At 43.8% G+C, this 18239-nt stretch overlaps 1 pseudogene; it reads left to right on the forward strand.

Moving 5' to 3' along the window:
- The first annotated feature begins 1376 nt into the window (after nucleotides 1-1376).
- LOC123046459 (receptor-like protein 52) lies at nucleotides 1377-10977 on the forward strand (annotated as a pseudogene).
- Nucleotides 10978-18239: the final 7262 nt, after the last annotated feature.

Here is an 18239-nt window from a genome sequence, read left to right on the forward strand (position 1 = left end):
TGCACTCTTCGTCGCCAACTGTTGGCGTATTTGGTTCTTCCTCAGTGGTGGGCGGCAGCACCACCTTGGGCATTGGATGAACCGGCTCCTTGCCCTTGTTGTCAACGGCCGGGAGCACCTCTGTGCCCATCTCATTGCTCTCCTCGATCTGCACACAATTCATGGAGTTAGGCACAACACATAGTTCATGGCTTATTGAAGAGCATATAGTTAAAACGGCATGACTGTCACTCTTCCTCCTCTCCATCGCGCCTATATTTACTCACCTTGTCCACCACTACTTACCCACCCACTCTCTCCATGCCTGACATGCAGAAGGAATCTGATGCAGTGCTCATGAGGGCCACTGCACAAGAGTTGAAGACACTGATTCCTAACCCAACGAAGGGCGCGATGGCAGTCGACATCATTCGCTGGGCCATGAATCAGGTCGTCTCCGATGACGCTAAACAAAGGAAGAGGTGGTCCAAGTACAAGAACTACTGGGCTCCTAATGACCGCCGTGGCGTAGTGTACTGGAGACGGCAATCCTGCCGCCGGAGGTCATCGGTGGGGGCGTCGGAGCCAGGCCGACTCCTCCGAGAGTGATGACGACCTGCCGGCCCGCACGTCGATGGACAAGAAGATGAAGGCCAACCACTTGACCGACCGCTTCGCACGCCGGTGATGGCCGCCGCGGTTAGCCAGTGTCTGTTGTGTAACCCCAATTCCCTAATCCCCCTTCTACTCCATCTGCATCTACCTCTCTTCCAATCTTGCATGAACTAGTATGAACTCGTATGAACTGCCATGCTTCTCTAACTCTATTCCCCATTCCCCTCTCCCCCGTGGATCGAATCTACCGCCGAATCAAACGCGAAAAAGTAGTGCATGACGAACAGAAAAGTGCTTACCGCCATTGCCGCGGGCCAAGAGATGATCCGCTCACCAGTGATGGAGTCTGGTGGTCTTCTTGCTCTCCTCCGATCCGTCGCCGCCGGTGAGAGTTGGGAGAGTGGGGGAGAGTGGAGAGAGGGAGCGGTGAGGGGCGGTGAGGCTCTTCGGGAAGCAACGCGGCTTCTCAAGCATGGTCGCGTGCGTGCAGCCGCCGTCGCCCACGTGCACCGCTCGGGCCTGGCTCTGGAGAAAATGCCGATTCGAGCGTTTCCAGGGAGCCAGGCCCAGGAATGCTTTAAACATCGTGCCATGCAGGCCCAACAGTGTATGCAGACAACCAAATAAATCATTTTCTTTTCGCGCGGGCCTGGTTAGGCCTCATGCAGGCAACTAAACACGTCCTATACATTTCAAACTGGCCTGAACTACCAAACTTTGGGGCCAACGCCACTTGTCTCGGAAGAAAAGCCAGATGCCGACTCAGAAAAAAAGATGCCGACTCGGAATTTTTAACCGCATTCAGTGTAACGTCTCCGGCCGTCTCTCTCCCATCCCACACAGGCTCGCTGCAGCCTCGGCAGCCACTCAAAATCGCCCTGCTTTCTCGCACCCAATTTGAAGCTTCTACATGGAACACCTCAACCTAGGGCCGGCAGCCGCAGGAGAAGAAGACAAGCCGCGGTAGACATCGAGATCAGCCGGAGAGAAAAATCGAGGGGACACGATACGAGAGCAGGAAGCCATGGCCTTCCTCCTCCCCAAGCTCACCACGCCTCCCTGCAGATCGCCGCCGCCCAGTCCCCTCAAGCCCCAGCTCGGCCTGCCCAGCCACGGAGGCGGCAGGCTCCACGGGGCCGGCTCGGCGCAGGCCGCGGCGCCGACCCACCTCAACCTCCCGCTCCTCCTCAGCGCCTCGCAGCAAGAAGCCCCCACGGCCAAGTCCGCCGAGACCAGGAACAGGGCTGCGAGCGGCGGCGGCGGCGGCGGCGGGGACCCGCGAAGGTCGGATTTTTACCTCAACCTTGGGGCGGCGGTGCGCGCGCTGCGGGACGACCTGCCGGCCGTGTTCCTCCGGGAACCCAACTACGACATCTACCGGTGAGTGCCTTCCCTTTTCCTGTATGACTGTTTTTGTGCCTTTTTTTTTCTTTAAATAATACTATTACTGGTGTGTTTTGTCTGATTCGTTATCTAAAAAACTCGTTGGTAATCAGTCATGGAAACATCTTACATCCAAATCATAGCTCCGCAGTTCCAGGAATTAAAGCTGAAACTTGAACTGAAATTGTGATGTGCAGCTAGTACCAATTTCAGTGTTAATAAAATGGCTATTCGTGCAGAAATTAATAGAGCTTGCCACTCATACGAGTTATGATTCAGAGTCCTGGATGTGATAGGCATTTGTTCTATTATCCCATTATTAACTGCTAATATATCGTATTCATGATTGGAATTGAATCAATTGATGAACTGGCTTAAAAAATTTACAAGAGGTTAAGGCCACTAAGAGGGCAGTGACAGTGACAGTCCATCATCAGCAATTGCGACAGTATGTGACCTAGTACTAATACAACCAAGTAAACAACCGAGTATGGTTCGGGTTATGCCTGACAGGAATGCTAACTGCATATATTTCATTTCTTGCAAACTTCTATTCGTTGTAGATGCACTCTAGCACACTCTTGTAAAATGGAGACTATAAACATTCTTTACGTCCCATTGCAGCGAAGACATCACATTTGTTGATCCGCTGAACACTTTCCATGGGATTGACAACTACAAAACAATCTTCTGGGCTCTCAGATTCCACGGACGTCTACTATTCAGTGAAATTGGGCTCGACGTATCACGCATTTGGCAACTAACAGAAACCTCGATAGTTGTCCGGTGGGAACTGTGGGGCACACCGCGTGTCCCGTGGGAATCATATGGCTGCTTCAGTGGCACATCCAGGTACAAAGTCGACAGGAACGGGAAAATTTACGAGCATAAAGTCGACAACCTGGCATTGGACTTCCCCCGGCCGGCTGTCAAAGTGGGCAGCATTACTAACTTAGTAGTTGCTGCATACCCACCGAGCCCCAATCCAACTTTCTGGGATGTAGTTGGGACAGGCGATGGATGCTCATGGACAAAGCTTTACCGAGCGGTGCTGGAGACAGTAGAGCGGGAAGGTGACATTCCCGCAGGCATTTGCATGGAAGGTCTACTCACTTGTTCATAGATGGAATCAACTTCAGGACTAGCTGCTTCGGTAGTGAGTTTTGCTAGAAAAAATGTATAGAATGTGGATACATATTAATCACATCACTGTCAGTTCTCTGTTTGTATAATGTAGCTCAGCACTAGAACAACTTTAGATCAAATTCATGGTAGATGACTATACCTCATCATCATTGTTGTGTATTTTAGGATATTACTGCCACTTGCTTACATCTTATGAGATATGAATACAAAGTTGTAGATTTTCTCATGGGTTAGGAAAACTCTGTTCCCTAAATTATTTAAGAAAATGGAAGATCTTGAAGAACATTTGTGATGTAATATTCATTTTCCTTTGCATTTTTTTCCGCTGCTTGCTTAGGGAGCTGGGCCATTGAGTTATGAATTGTAGATAGACCCTATGGGAGATGCCATTAACTGAGAGTTGTGTCAATCTTCTTTCTCAGAATTTATCTTGACCATGCGGAGTTTACATGGTCTGTCATAGGGCCTAGTTAAACATTCAAAACTTTGACTATCATTATATATTTTCAAATATTCAGACTGGAAACCTGGAGAGTCATGCGTCAATTTTCTAGAAAAGGAACTTGCGTAGTATAGTATCAAAACAAATCCCCTGTCCTTCACTGTTATAACCTTCTTATAATCCTTGTGCCATCTCGAATGTACATTTGTATGCTTGCAGGCTGTTCTTCATACTAGATGACCCGTTGCGCCGATGGCGCAAGGGGCGAGAGTAAGGTAAGTATTGAAAGAGTGAACATAAATATATTTAGGGGCAGATTGGAACACATGGAAATCTTAACCGAAAGGGAAAACCCAATGCAGTATACCATCTGGCCATGTTAGTCTGCATTATGCAAGATTATTGTTACTAAATTGCAGAGCATATCAGCACATAATAACAAAACCGTGTCTACTGGATTGACATGAATAGCGGATATATGAGGGCATTATGCAAGATTATTGTTACTAAATTGCAGAGCATATCAGCACATAATAACAAAACCGTGTCTACTGGATTGACATGAATAGCGGATATATGAGGACAACAGTGTAGACATCACACAAGTATTTCAATTATACACGCTCCTTTTCATAGCTATCTTTGTTCTGTTTGGTGAAGTTAAATGGTATATCAGGAATTCAAAAAGAAAAAGACTATCTTGATGCCGTCGCAGGACCTCTGAAATCCGATAACCATACAACCATATGTTTGCTTAATAACAATACAAACTATACAAACCATTTACAGGAATATCGATAACAAACTTGTTCCATCTTGAATAAAAAATTGTGTACCAGATGTTCCACAACCAGACCATTTTTCGAATACATTTAGATCAACACGCACAACTCATGTTCAAATTAGCACAATTTATGAAAAGCATCATTTTTTTCCCAATAAAATTGAAACGGTAAAAAAGACATTGTGCAACAGCATTAGCTTTCAAGAAAAACTAATTCCTAACCAGCCCACATTAAAGCAAAAAACTAAAACCACGGCATCCTCTATTGTAGAATTAAGAAAAATAGGCTCTCGTGGGATAGATTGGTTCACCTTGAGGTACAATGAATAGATTAGAAAACAAGCAGAAGTTAGTCCTATTTTGGAATCTGCAATAATACTCAGTTAGAAAGAACTGCAAGATAAACGCACCCATACTCACATAAGCCAGCAGATGTGCAGCCTGAGCAATTGTGGGAAGGTGAACTGCTGTGAAGCATGAATGTAGCTCGAGAAAGACGGCCCCTAGATTTGAACCCGTCGGTACTCTTCATCTCCCACAAATACCGCATCAGCAGATTGATTGGAATATCAATTCCTAAAAACCATCATCATACAAAAGGGTTTTATTAGCAGACATATACTGGTTCCAATGATGGAGCTTCTCTATGAAACAAAATTTGAAATATACTGGAACTCTTGCACATGATTGTAAATCCAATATTATATCCAACTATAGCTTTGTGCTCAGCAGTACCTACAACCTGACACAGCTCATCTATCAAACATATACACAGGTGCGGCTAATCTAACTCAGAGTCTAAAAGGTAAACTAACCCTGCATCCAGTATATAGAAAAGAAAAGGCATCATGCATGTATTGACCAGAGCAAATCGGGTCAAGATTAAATTTAGGTAAATATATAAATTTGGCAATGCTAAATACCTCTTAAGGAAAAATGACTTGGCAAATCTGATCAATAGAATAAAGCAAAATCAAAAGAAAATTTGCTGGATAGAGCTGTTGTATGTAGTTGACACGCTCGATGAGTGACCATCACACCAAGAGTGACATCACCATACTGCAAAGTGCGAAGCTACCACTTAAACTCAGATACCCATTGCATCTTATTCCCAACTAATGGCCCTTAGGCTGCTCCGGTGCCACATGGTATTCTTAACTTCCTAGTCTTTTCTAAATACAGAGTACATGGTACATTCAGGACAGGATGAGGATGAATGCATGCCGCACTTGGTGCAGATGCAAATATCTGTTAGAATTATGACATTTTTCACTTGAATCAGTATAAAAAGTGTCAAATATATAATTATATATTTTATAAGGTTCTTCAACATATTAACATTATGGTAAAACTCAACCCTTGCCACTAAAAATGACCTGTACTTTGCGTGCACACTCAGCACACTGCTAGTAAAAGAACAATATCCATTGCAATGCCACAGTGAAAAACGAAAAAAATAGAATACTTTATTATGACTAAGTGTAGCAAACCTGATGATTATGAAAGGATATAATTATTGGCCTTACCAAATTCTACGGGTATTAACTAAAAGTTCTTTTCTCCTGAAAGAAAGTGAACTTTCACTCACGTGAATCCTTACATGCTTCAGGTTTGCTAATTTAATCAGAGCAAATTGATGAGCTTATGGTGTAACTGTATGTATGTACTGAACAAAAAGGAAAGCAAATTATCAAGCTACTTGCACGTCTAAAATTGACAGGAACACAAACAAAGCTTTTTTGGATCGAATCTAAGAACATCTAGCATGCTATTATATTGGCAGATAGGCAATAATTTAGACCTTGACATGATTAGGTTCGACTGATATTGATGTTTTAGTTCATACCTTGGCACAAACAAAGCTTTTTTGGATTGAATCTAAGAACATCTAGCATGCTATTATAACGAATCATAGAGCAAGCAAATGAAAAGGGACCAAAAGAGAAGCAATCAACAAGGCTCAGCATGCAATCAGAGCGTAATCTGCCACTGCAGCAGCTTGGGTTTTCATTGAACGCCTTATAGGATGCGGCAGAGGATTCATCGGAGTCATGTTACATAGAAGCTCAGCTGCAGCTGCCACCCGTGCTTCTCCTATAGACCAGAACGCCGCCCCGACTCCCGCCATGCTCCGCCACAAGCAGGCCGGTGGCAACATGTCGAGCCACGGCTCCGACCCTCGCAGTCCGGGAAGCACAAACGTCTGTGCATAGAATGGCCCACCAGACAAGATCAAAGGAAGGGAGGTAGGAGACAGCTGCTCATACCGACCCACTACTGAAATAACTGCATCCACTGCCGTCGCTACCAAAAAGCACAATTTCTAACCTTGAATGACATAAAAGTGTTCGTTCACAATTACTTGGTACACAAAAAACAGAGCATCACAGGTTCAGAAAACCCTGAATTGCCTGATTGTTTTTAGGGTGCTGAAATCCTATCAGGCCATGGTGCTCTGCCTAGTGCAGAAGCCCCAATCCGCACTCTGCAGATCAACGACATTAAGCCCAGGTAGTCAGTCCAATTTGTAGATTAAAATCTTCATGACTGTCTACGCTTGCACCATCACTTATTTGACAGAAAAATAATGTGGTACATTCAGCACTCATGACGACACATATTACTGTACCTATAATTCAGCATTTTTGCGAAAAGGATATGTGCATAACCTTGCAAAAAATATTGTCAAGAACTAACTCATTTTTTACACAGCCTGATTTTTTTCATACATTTCCTAAACTGGCTATTCAGGTTTTTTTTCCTTTTTTCTCTCCCTGACTTCTCCTATTTCTTTTCTTCGCTCGCTGCCCGCTGCTCTCGCTCGCTCGCACTATTCATCGCGATTCAGGGCGACGTGGATGGCTTCGTTGTACCTAGCATATGCCTTGACCTTTATATGTTCAATAAACAAAGTATCACCAAGATAAGGACTTATATACTTGGTTTGAAGCGTTCAGTAAATAACTATCCCAATGGGTGGCCGGCCGGCCGGCCGGCTGGCCGACTACTTCCGTATAGGTTTATATTCTGTGGTGCAGCAAAGCACTAGGCAGACCCAAGCCATCATGAAGGTCCTCCTACTCTCTTGCACCTGTCTTCTACTCTGTGCCGTCGTCACACCGGTGACTGGCGACATTTTGCGTGAAGCTGAAGCTCTTCTGAGTTGGAAGGCTAGCCTGGACGGCGCCGATGAGTCCCTAAGCTCATGGTCATTGGCCAACTCCACCGGCGTCTGCCACTGGATGTACATCAGTTGCAACTCTGCCAGGAGCACCATCGTCAACCTCAACATCAGCGGTGCGAGTCTGAATGGCACACTTGACAAGTTCGACTTCTCGGCTTTCCCCAACCTGAAGAAGCTCATCCTATTTCAGAACGGTCTGCATGGCAACATTCCAGAAGGGATCGGTGACCTGACAAGCCTGGCGCGGTTACAGATCAGCAGCAACTGGTATGTAACTGGTACAATTCCCCGTGGCATTAGCCGGCTGAAGCAGCTCACTGAACTGCAACTGGGAGGTTTGGGTCTTGATGGTGCGACGCTGCCTGAAGAGATTGGTAACTTGACAAGCTTGACGAAGATCGCTCTCTACTCAATCAATTTGACTGGATCAATCCCGCTAACATTCGGAAGACTGAAGAAGCTCCGGTTGCTGAACCTGAGAAACAACAGTCTGACAGGGCGCATCCCGCTGGAGATTGGTATTTGGTAACATGACAGAATTACACCGCATGGACCTGACGCAGAACTATTTACATGGCCAGATACCAGATACGGTCTCTCGTTTGGTAAAGCTAAACCGCTTGTTACTGTCAGAAAATCTGCTCGGAGGCAACATCATCCACGAACTCGGGAATAGCAGCAGGCTGTCTTATATCAACATCGCAAAAAATAGCTTCTCTGGGCTCTTCCCGCCGTCCATTTGCACAGGAGGGGCACTGGTTACGGTCCTTGCTGCATACAATAGATTTACAAGCCTTCGCAGCCTGACCTTTCAGAACTGCACGACCCTGGAGCACATTGACTTCACAGAAAACAAAATTGTTGCAGACCTAATGGCTTGTTTTGGCAAGCCTCCAGAACAACTTCGGGGGTTAACTTTCAGTAATAACCATCTGTATGGCACACTTCTGACAGATGATGGTGAGGTATTCCTCTGCAACTCTACTAGGTTATCACTTCTGGACCTATCAAACAATGCCTTAAACGGAGATCTCTCCAACTCCAAGTGTTTATGGAACATGTGGCATTTGGAATTCATGGATTTGTCCAGCAACTCGCTCAGTGGTGTAGTTCCGTTCTCGGCGACGCCTAACCGGAATCTTCAGTCTCTACACCTAGCGAATAACCATTTCAGTGGAGCCTTTCCTTGGTTCTTCAGAAGAGCAAGAAACTTATCACTCTAGATCTGGGAGGCAATAGTTTCTCAGGTGGAATACCTTCTTGGATAAGTAAGAGCTTGCCTGAACTAAGATTTCTTTTACTGTCATCAAACATGTTTGATGGCATCATACCCTCACAGATTTTACAATTTCGTCAACTCCAGCTATTGGACCTGTCAAAAAACAAGTTCAGATACCGCCAGGACGAGCGGCTCCTGCTAGGGTTTCCCTCCGCCGCCGCCGCCCTCCCCCGCTCCCGCCGCCGCCGCCCTCCCCCGCTCCTGCCGCCCCCGGCCGCCGGCGGGCGCGCCCCGGCTCCTCCTCCCCCTCCCCTCCTCCCCCGTACCCCCCGCGTCGCCTCCCCGAGCGAGGCGGCCGGGGGCTCCCCTTCCCTGCCCCTCCCAGCGCCCCCCCCCCTCCTCCTTTCCCCTCCCGCCGCCGCCGGCGTAGGCCACCGGGCCTGGCTCGCGTGATGCCGGCGGCGGCGGCCCTGTTCTCTTCCTCCCCGCGCGGCGCTGTAGCTCGGGTGTTGGCGCCGGCGGCGGTGCACCCAGGTCGGCTTCGGATCCGGTGGCGGCTCGTCTTCGCAGGCGGCGCAGCTCCGGGTGGCATGGTGGCGGTGGCGTGGCTGCTTGGCTGCGGGGCGGCGCGGTGGCTGGCGGCGGCGCCCTTCCGGCCCAGATCTGGGCCCTTTTGGGCCCCATCTGGGTCTAGGTGGGCCTGGCGTGTGCTTTCCGGCGTCATCTCCGGCGGACGGAGGTGTGGCTTGGGCTGGGGGTGGCGGAGACGGTGGCGCGTGTACTGCAGCGCAGCGACGGGAGCTTCACGAGCCCGCTTCGGGCTCGGCCGGGCAGGGGTGCCTGGTTTGCTCCTGAGCTACGTCCGGTCGGTCACCGCCGAGGATGGTGGAGGTTGTCCCCTCCCACGTGGCCGCTGACCCTGCTGCTCCTCGTTTTCGGCTGGTTCCTCTCGATCCCGCCGGTCTCGCTTCGCTTGTCACGGTGAGACGGCGATGGTGACTGCGTGTCCGTAGTGGCGCATATTGGTGGACGGCAAGTATGGTGGAGCGCGATGGATCGTCTGGGGTCGTGGTTGGTAGGAGGTTGGGAGAAATCCTTGTCGGCTTGTTCGGCACTGACGCGGTGACGCCCGTGGGCGTCGCCGTGCCTTCCTGAAGGGCGTCGGATATCCCCCTTCCTCCCACGGCCCTTCGCGTACCGGGGGAAACCCTAGGCCATGTCCGGTAGCAGCGTCGTTGTCGTCGCGTTCCTTCTTGAAGGTGTTGCTTGGTATGCGGCGTTTCGTGGTGCTAGGAGCGTGGTGGAACTCTCCGGCGGGCGCAGCGGTGGCGAGTCATCTTCGTTTTTGTTGATCCGCCGTTGTCGGCATTTTTTTTTTCTTTTGGGCGTGCCTGTGCTGCTTCCGCCCCAGCACCTATCGTGGGTTGTATCGATGTTGTTGCTTTGTAATACAAAGCGGGGGGAAACCCTTTTTCGGCAAAAACAAGTGCACTGGACAGATTCCCTCCAATTTTGGTAACTTTACTGGCATGATCCAAGAACAGAAAAATGGAAACAGCACATACTGCTACCTGCCAGCAGAGCAACTTCGTATAGTCTTGAAGAATGAGGGTTATCTTTACAACTACACGATATCGTTCATAGTGGGTATGGACTTATCTAGCAACTTCCTTTCACAAGAGATCCCAAAAGGGCTCACATCACTTGTTGGACTCAGGTACCTCAACTTGTCAAGAAACCATCTCTCAGGTGGTATTCCCAGAGACATTGGCAATCTGGCATTGCTAGAATCCTTGGACCTTTCGGGAAACCAACTATCCGGTGAAATTCCTCCAAGCCTTGCAGATTTGAAGGCCCTCGGCGCCCTGAACCTCTCAAGCAATGGTTTATCGAGGAGGATACCTACAGGCAGCCAGCTGCAGGCACCCCCAGATCCTTCAATATACAGCAATAATCCAGGGTTGTGCGGTTTTCCATTGCAGGACTGTGTAAACCCGTTTGCATCAAACCAAAATCAAATGAGCCAGGGCAAAGATATGGAGACACTCTGGTTGTACTGCTTTGTGGTAGCAGGAGTCATCTTTGGGTTTTGGCTATACTGGGGCATGCTCTTTTGCAACGAGACATGGAGGTGTGTGTTCTATCAATATGTTGACAACATGCAAGACAAGGTAATTACCAAGAAAATAGCTGCATATCGCACCTCCAAGCTAAGGCATAAATGAGGACGTGCATCACAAACTTCTTAAGTCGGTCATTGCCTGTTATATTTTACCTTACTGATCTACATTTCTTACATGACCGGGTGGCACATCTCAAGTTGAAAGTTGTGCAAAAAAATTGTATGTAACTTTAGGCTTCGGAATGTGGGCAGTTGCACATTTCTTAACGTAAAGTTGTGCACAGTTTGTAAAATGTGCAACTATCTGTTACCATTGGATCAAGATTGTAACCGTCCACTTGGATTTACAAATTGTTGCAGAAAATTGCAAATTGCCTGTAATATTTGCCCCTTACTCGCTGAATAAAACTTATTAAACTACAGTTGAACTTTTAGGACTTATAAGCTTCAGTAGGAATGTTACTGTAGTTTAACAAGCTATTCCAAATGTCAGCATCACAAAAATTGCAAACACAAAAGCTTGTTTGCGATAGTGAAGAAATTTGTTAGACATTTTGAATGCTTGCACCTGAATCCATTGAATTTGCCTCTGAAAAGTGATTTTTGTTTTCACTTTTACCAAAAAAAAGAACAAGCAGAGCATTCATGAACCCTGGTCCCATCATGGTTGGTTGAATCTACGTCTCATTTGAAGGATAGCATTATTGTATTGTCGATAAATATGTCTGGTTTTGGCAGCAGATTTTTTTTCTTGAACTTTATTCAATCATCTATTGTGCTGCCTCCCTCTCAAAATATAAGACGTTTTTGTAGGGAGGTAGTACAATGGATTGCTACCCTTATGAAAAGGAGGTAGGTGCCCATTACCCCTGAACTATGGCCTGAGTTTCATATTTGTCTATGGATTCCAAAACTAACTAGAAGGACACCCTCAACTTCCAAAATCGGTCTGCTTTATCCCCCTCTACCCCTAACTGGAACCGGGGTAGTTTTGATTGGTGTGGCACCTAACTGTCATCTTTTGTGTGCTAGTATCATGTCCAAGTGGACAAAAGTCATTGAGTCAGATTTTCAGAAATCATAAAACAAGATCATATAAAATGTGAGAAATCAAAGAGAACTTTTAAAATAAGATACTCATGTTAATGTAAAAAAGGGGTGAAGGTTTGAAAGATCAGGAAAACACTAAATCATTACATAATAATAAAAATAATAAAAACAAAATGTTAAAATTGAATACAGTGGCACATTTGAGATAGCTCAACATTCCCTCTTTGACTAGAAAATTTTAGAGAAGTGTAAATACTGCAAAATTTAGAAGATCAATTTTAGATCTGTCTCGTTATTTCATAAATAATTTACAGGATTTATTTATTCATTTGTACCTATTTTTGTTGTTTTCCCACATTTGTGAAGATTACTAAGTTTCTTGGTAATTTAATTTTCTTGCCACAATTTTCAGGTTGTCCCATTTTCTCTTAAGGTTTTTTACTTGTATTTAAATATTTCGGATTTCCTCCGACAGCGAGTGTGATATTCTCCCATCTCTTAAAAAATCCTTGATGATTTATTGATTCTTTTAGTATCAATGTTTGACCTAATATCCAATCATCAGGTGCTGGCTTTGTCAGATTAGCTCACCAATAGCAACCATGCCCAATTTCACTGGGAAAAAAAATCTAGTGGTTGGACTTTGGTGAATTGCATGCCATATATAAGCTGCAACTGAATTATATAGACTTCAGACCACGACTTATTGCATCTTGTTGTACTTGTACACATCCCACTTTTTCTTGACCTGTTTTTATAAACTATACATGCTCTTCTGATCACTTCACAGTTTGACATGTTCGATTAGATGAGCATGAAATCGCCCCCACAAAATGCAGTGAAACTTAACAGCCAAAGCATCCTTACAGATTAAGCTATTGCAAAGACTTACAAAGTTCATCTTTACAACGGAATCGTTTTTAAAGGGGAATCCTTCACTCATTAACTGAATATTTGTACAGCAGTAATAGTACGATTGTACTAGTGGACTCTTGAGAAGAACAACTGTGGATTAGCGACCCATCCAGCAAAAGTGATGCCATAATTCACATGACCAGGGACTAATCGACGACGTCCTTCCCACTTGCTCCACGCTGTAGTGCACCGAAAGAACAAAACTAGCACATGCATTTGTTTAGCCTTTTGGGGAGGCTGGAAAATATAAATTGTGCAGAGATTTTTTTTTAGCAATAAACCACTCAGTAGGAACTGGCGAAATTCTCTAGACAGAAGTGAGACCTTATGTTTCAGTTCCAAACTTTCAATCGCGACACGTATTTGGTGATCTATAGGACAGAAGTTGGTGGTGATGTGTAAACACAAAATATTTATCAAGAGTAACTGGTGAGCTACTTCTGTGTTAATAAGATATCAACATAAGTAGTGGTCGGTTTCCTTTATCTGACGATGGCAAGAAGATCAAGAAAGATAATCTGGCAACAACCCACATACATCACCATATCCAAACATGCATCAAGAGAGGCGCAAGAGGTAATATTCCCCTGACTGTTTTATACAATAGTTGTTTCCATTTTAGAACAACTAGAAGCTGAAGTAAAAGCGCAATTTGGCATGCTAAAAATGGTGGAAATTGAGCATAAAGCGATCTTGTTTCCTTTGGTTGTTCAGGCAATGAGTTAAGTGAAGTTGAAGCATGCATCAATCATTTCGAGATGACAGATTGTTGACAAATGACAACGAACAAGAAAAATAAAGAACTGGTAAACTGGCTGTGTCTTGTCTGTTATGCTTATTGACATTTTGATCGAGAACAAAATGAATGGTAACACAACCAGCAAACAATGATAATCAAGAAGGTGATAACCTACCTACATCTACATGCACGTGTAGTTGGATTACGCATGAAGAAGACAGGAGATGGCCGGTGCCGACAGACTGAAAATTAGCCAGGGAACTTCTACTCCAAGGAATGAACAAAAAGACCGGTGTGCTACCGGTAGCGCTTTAGAAACACTTGCCGACAACCAGTGGCGGAGCTAGCCGAAAATCACTGGGGGGCGAAACACAAATCATCAGTGTTTGGGGGAGGGGGGGGGGTCAAATGCTAAAAATGTTCTAATCTAAGCCTCCATAAAAAAATTCTTTAGAAATTGGTCAAAGGCTGGGGGGGGGGGGCAGCCCCCCCCCCCCTCCCCGGCCCAACATAGCTCCGCCACTGCCGACAACTGAATACAATGGTGAATTTGACATAGTTCAAATTTTCTAACAATCCCTCTTTTGAGTGAAATATTTTAGTAAAATCTAAATGCTGTCGAATTTAAAGATCAATTTTGAATGCATCTATTTCATAAACATTTGACTGATTATTTTATTCTTTTGTACCTATTTTAGCATTCTCCCAATTATTTTTAAGATTACCAAGTTTATCGATTTTATTTCTTTCACAATTTGTACATTATGTCCCATTTTATCTATATATTTTTTGGACTGTGCTAACCACCAGTCGACTGGTGGTTAGCAACAGATCCGCACGACTCCCACTACAGCGATTTTTTCGGCGTCCATCCCCAGCTCAACAACTACCTGAGCTAACCCCTCATTGCAATTAAGTCATGCGTTAGTTTATATTTCACTACCATCTATAACATCAGACAAAGCTTCAAAAATATCTGACTCCTTACAGAATTCGAGTACATATTTGAAAGAGAAATTCGACTCACAACCTAATTGAACGGTCGGACCAAATCAAATAATAAACTAACCAATTTTTGGACAATTTTTGTGAACAGATATATGGTGTCTCCATGACCCTCATGTTATACTAGTTACCTAGAACTTATCGGGGGATGTTTCTACACTTATTTTAACCGAAACAAAAGTTATCGGGGTGTTCATATGTAAGTTATCAGATATGTGAGGTGTAAATTATCCTGCTATTTACACAAGAGTTATCGGGGTACATTTTTAATTAAAAAAATTCCGATTCAAAATTATCAGGGGGCTTGTGCATAAGTTATCAGATATGTGAGGTGTAAATTATCCTGCTATTTACACAAGAGTTATCGGGTACATTTTTAATTAAAAAAAATCCCCGATTCAAAATTATCAGGTGGCTTGTGCCTAAGTTATCAGGTCTGTAATGCATAAAGAAAACCTTGCTTTTTATACAAAACTTGCTGGGATATATTTTCAACAACTTTTTTCCGAGGGTCAAAAAGGTTACCATGGTATTCGTACATGAGTTATCGGCTCCGCGCTATGTAATTTACCGTGCTATTTACACATATGTTACCGAGGATATCTTTTCAATGATTTTTCTCTCCGGTTCAAAGTTATCATGTTGTTTGTACCTAATTTAGCAGGTCTATAGTTTGTAACTTACCACACTACTTACACAGAACTTATCATATGTATGTTTCAACAATTTTTATCCACTAGGTCAAAAGTTACCACGGTGTTTGTCCATAACTTATCAGGTATGCGGTGCATATTACAATGCTATTTACATAGAACTTAGCGGGGGGTTGTTTTGAACAATTTTTACCAGGTCAAAAAGTTATCACGATGTCCATACATTAGTTACATAGAAATTGGTCAAAGGCTGGGGGGGGGGGGCGCAGCCCCCCCTCCCTCCCCGGCCCAACATAGCTCCGCCACTGCCGACAACTGAATACAATGGTGAATTTGACATAGTTCAAATTTTCTAACAATCCCTCTTTTGAGTGAAATAATTTAGTAAAATCTAAATGCTGTCGAATTTAAAGGTCAATTTTGAATGCATCTATTTCATAAACATTTGACTGATTATTTTATTCTTTTGTACCTATTTTAGCATTCTCCCAATTATTTTTAAGATTACCAAGTTTATCAATTTTATTTCTTCCACAATTTGTACATTATGTCCCATTTTATCTATATATGTTTTGGACTGTGCTAACCACCAGTCGACTGGTGGTTAGCAACAGATCTGCACGACTCCCGCTACAGCGATTTTTTCGGCGTCCATCCCCAGCTCAACAACCACCTGATCTAACCCCTCATTGCAATTAAGTCATGCGTTAGTTTATATTTCACTACCATCTATAACATCAAACAAAGCTTCAAAAATATCTGACTCCTTATAGAATTCGAGTACATATTTGAAAGAGAAATTCGACTCACAACCTAATTGAACGGTCGGACCAAATCAAATAATAAACTAACCAATTTTTGGACAATTTTCGTGAACGGATATATGGTGTCTCTATGACCCTCATGTTATACTAGTTACCTAGAACTTATCGGGGGGATGTTTCTACACTTATTTTAACTGAAATAAAAGTTATCGAGGTGTTCATATGTAAGTTATCAGATATGTGAGGTGTAAATTATCCTGCTATTTACACAAGAGTTATCGGGGTACATTTCTAATTAAAAAAGTTCCAATTCAAAATTATCAGGGGGCTTGTGCATAAGTTATCAGATATGTCAGGTGTAAATTATCCTGCTATTTTCACAAGAGTTATCGGGTACATTTTTAATTAAAAAAATCCCCGATTCAAAATTATCAGGGGGCTTGTGCATAAGTTATCAGGCTTGTAATGCGTAAAGAAAACCATGCTTTTTATACAAAATTTGCCGGGATATATTTTCAACAACTTTTTTCCGAGGATCAAAAAGGTTACCATGGTATTCGTACATGAGTTATCGGCTCCGCGCTATGTAATTTACCGTGCTATTTATACATATGTTACCGAGGATATCTTTTCAATGATTTTTCTCTCCGGTTCAAAGTTATCATGTTGTTTGCCTAATTTAGCAGGTCTATAGTTTGTAACTTACCACGCTACTTACACAGAACTTATCATATGTATGTTTCAACAATTTTTATCCACTAGGTCAAAAGTTACCATGGTGTTTGTCCATAACTTATCAGGTATGCGGTGCGTATTACAATGCTATTTACATAGAACTTAGCGGGGGGTTGTTTTGAACAATTTTTACCAGGTCAAAAAGTTATCACGATGTCCATACATTAGTTACATAGAAATTGGTCAAAGGCTGCGCCCCCCCCCCCTCCCCCGGCCCAACATAGCTCCGCCCCTGCCGACAACTGAATACAATGGTGAATTTGACATAGTTCAAATTTTCTAACAATCCCTCTTTTGAGTGAAATATTTTAGTAAAATCTAAATGCTGTCGAATTTAAAGATCAATTTTGAATGCATCTATTTCATAAACATTTGACTGATTATTTTATTCTTTTGTACCTATTTTAGCATTCTCCCAATTATTTTTAAGATTACCAAGTTTATCGATTTTATTTCTTCCACAATTTGTACATTATGTCCCATTTTATCTATATATTTTTTGGACTGTGCTAACCACCAGTCGACTGGTGGTTAGCAACAGATCCACACGACTCCCGCTACAGCGATTTTTTCGGCGTCCATCCCCAGCTCAACAACCACCTGAGCTAACCCCTCATTGCAATTAAGTCATGCGTTAGTTTATATTTCACTACCATCTATAACATCAGACAAAGCTTCAAAAATATCTGACTCCTTACAGAATTCGAGTACATATTTGAAAGAGAAATTCGACTCACAACCTAATTGAACGGTCGGACCAAATCAAATAATAAACTAACCAATTTTTGGACAATTTTCGTGAACGGATATATGGTTGCGCGCCACGGGCTTCAAACGACTGGTCAGATCGAGCGGCTCGCGAGTCGTGTGGATCTGTCGCTAACTTCCAGTCGACTGGAAGTTAGCTTTCTCGATCTTTTTTTTACTTTTGCTAAAGATTTTAGACTTAAGTTAGTAAGATTTAATATAATTCCATGATTTATTTTCAAACAAACTTTTTTACGATGCTAACTCAACATTGTGTATCCATGTGGACAGTAATAACCCATAAAAAAAGTTGGACACGTGCCCCGTTAGTCAAAACCACCCCTTTTGGGTAGTGGGGGAGAGGATAAAGTTAACCGTTATAATAGTCCATCGGTGACTTCTAACCCTGTGATGTTTAGGTAAATCATGCACTTATCTCTGACAGAGAAGCACCACATCCATTGGTTTGTTGGTTCTTTTAGTATCAATTGTTGACTTGATACCCATTCATCAGGTGCTTGGCTTTGTAGGGTTAGCTCACCAATAGCAAAACCAATGGTGCATCGGGAAGGAAATCTAGTGGTTGGGCTTTGGTGAATTGCCTGTCATGTAAGCTGGAACTGAATTCTGTAGTTCAGACTTCAAACCTTTGTTTTCAGGGGACTTCAAACCTTGACTTCAGGCGATTTGGTTGTATTTGTACATCTCACCTTTCTTGACCTGCTTTGTAAAACAATATATGTTCTTCTTACTTGAT

This window comes from Triticum aestivum, chromosome 2B, assembly GCF_018294505.1.
Source record: "Triticum aestivum cultivar Chinese Spring chromosome 2B, IWGSC CS RefSeq v2.1, whole genome shotgun sequence".
Taxonomy (NCBI): domain Eukaryota; kingdom Viridiplantae; phylum Streptophyta; class Magnoliopsida; order Poales; family Poaceae; genus Triticum; species Triticum aestivum.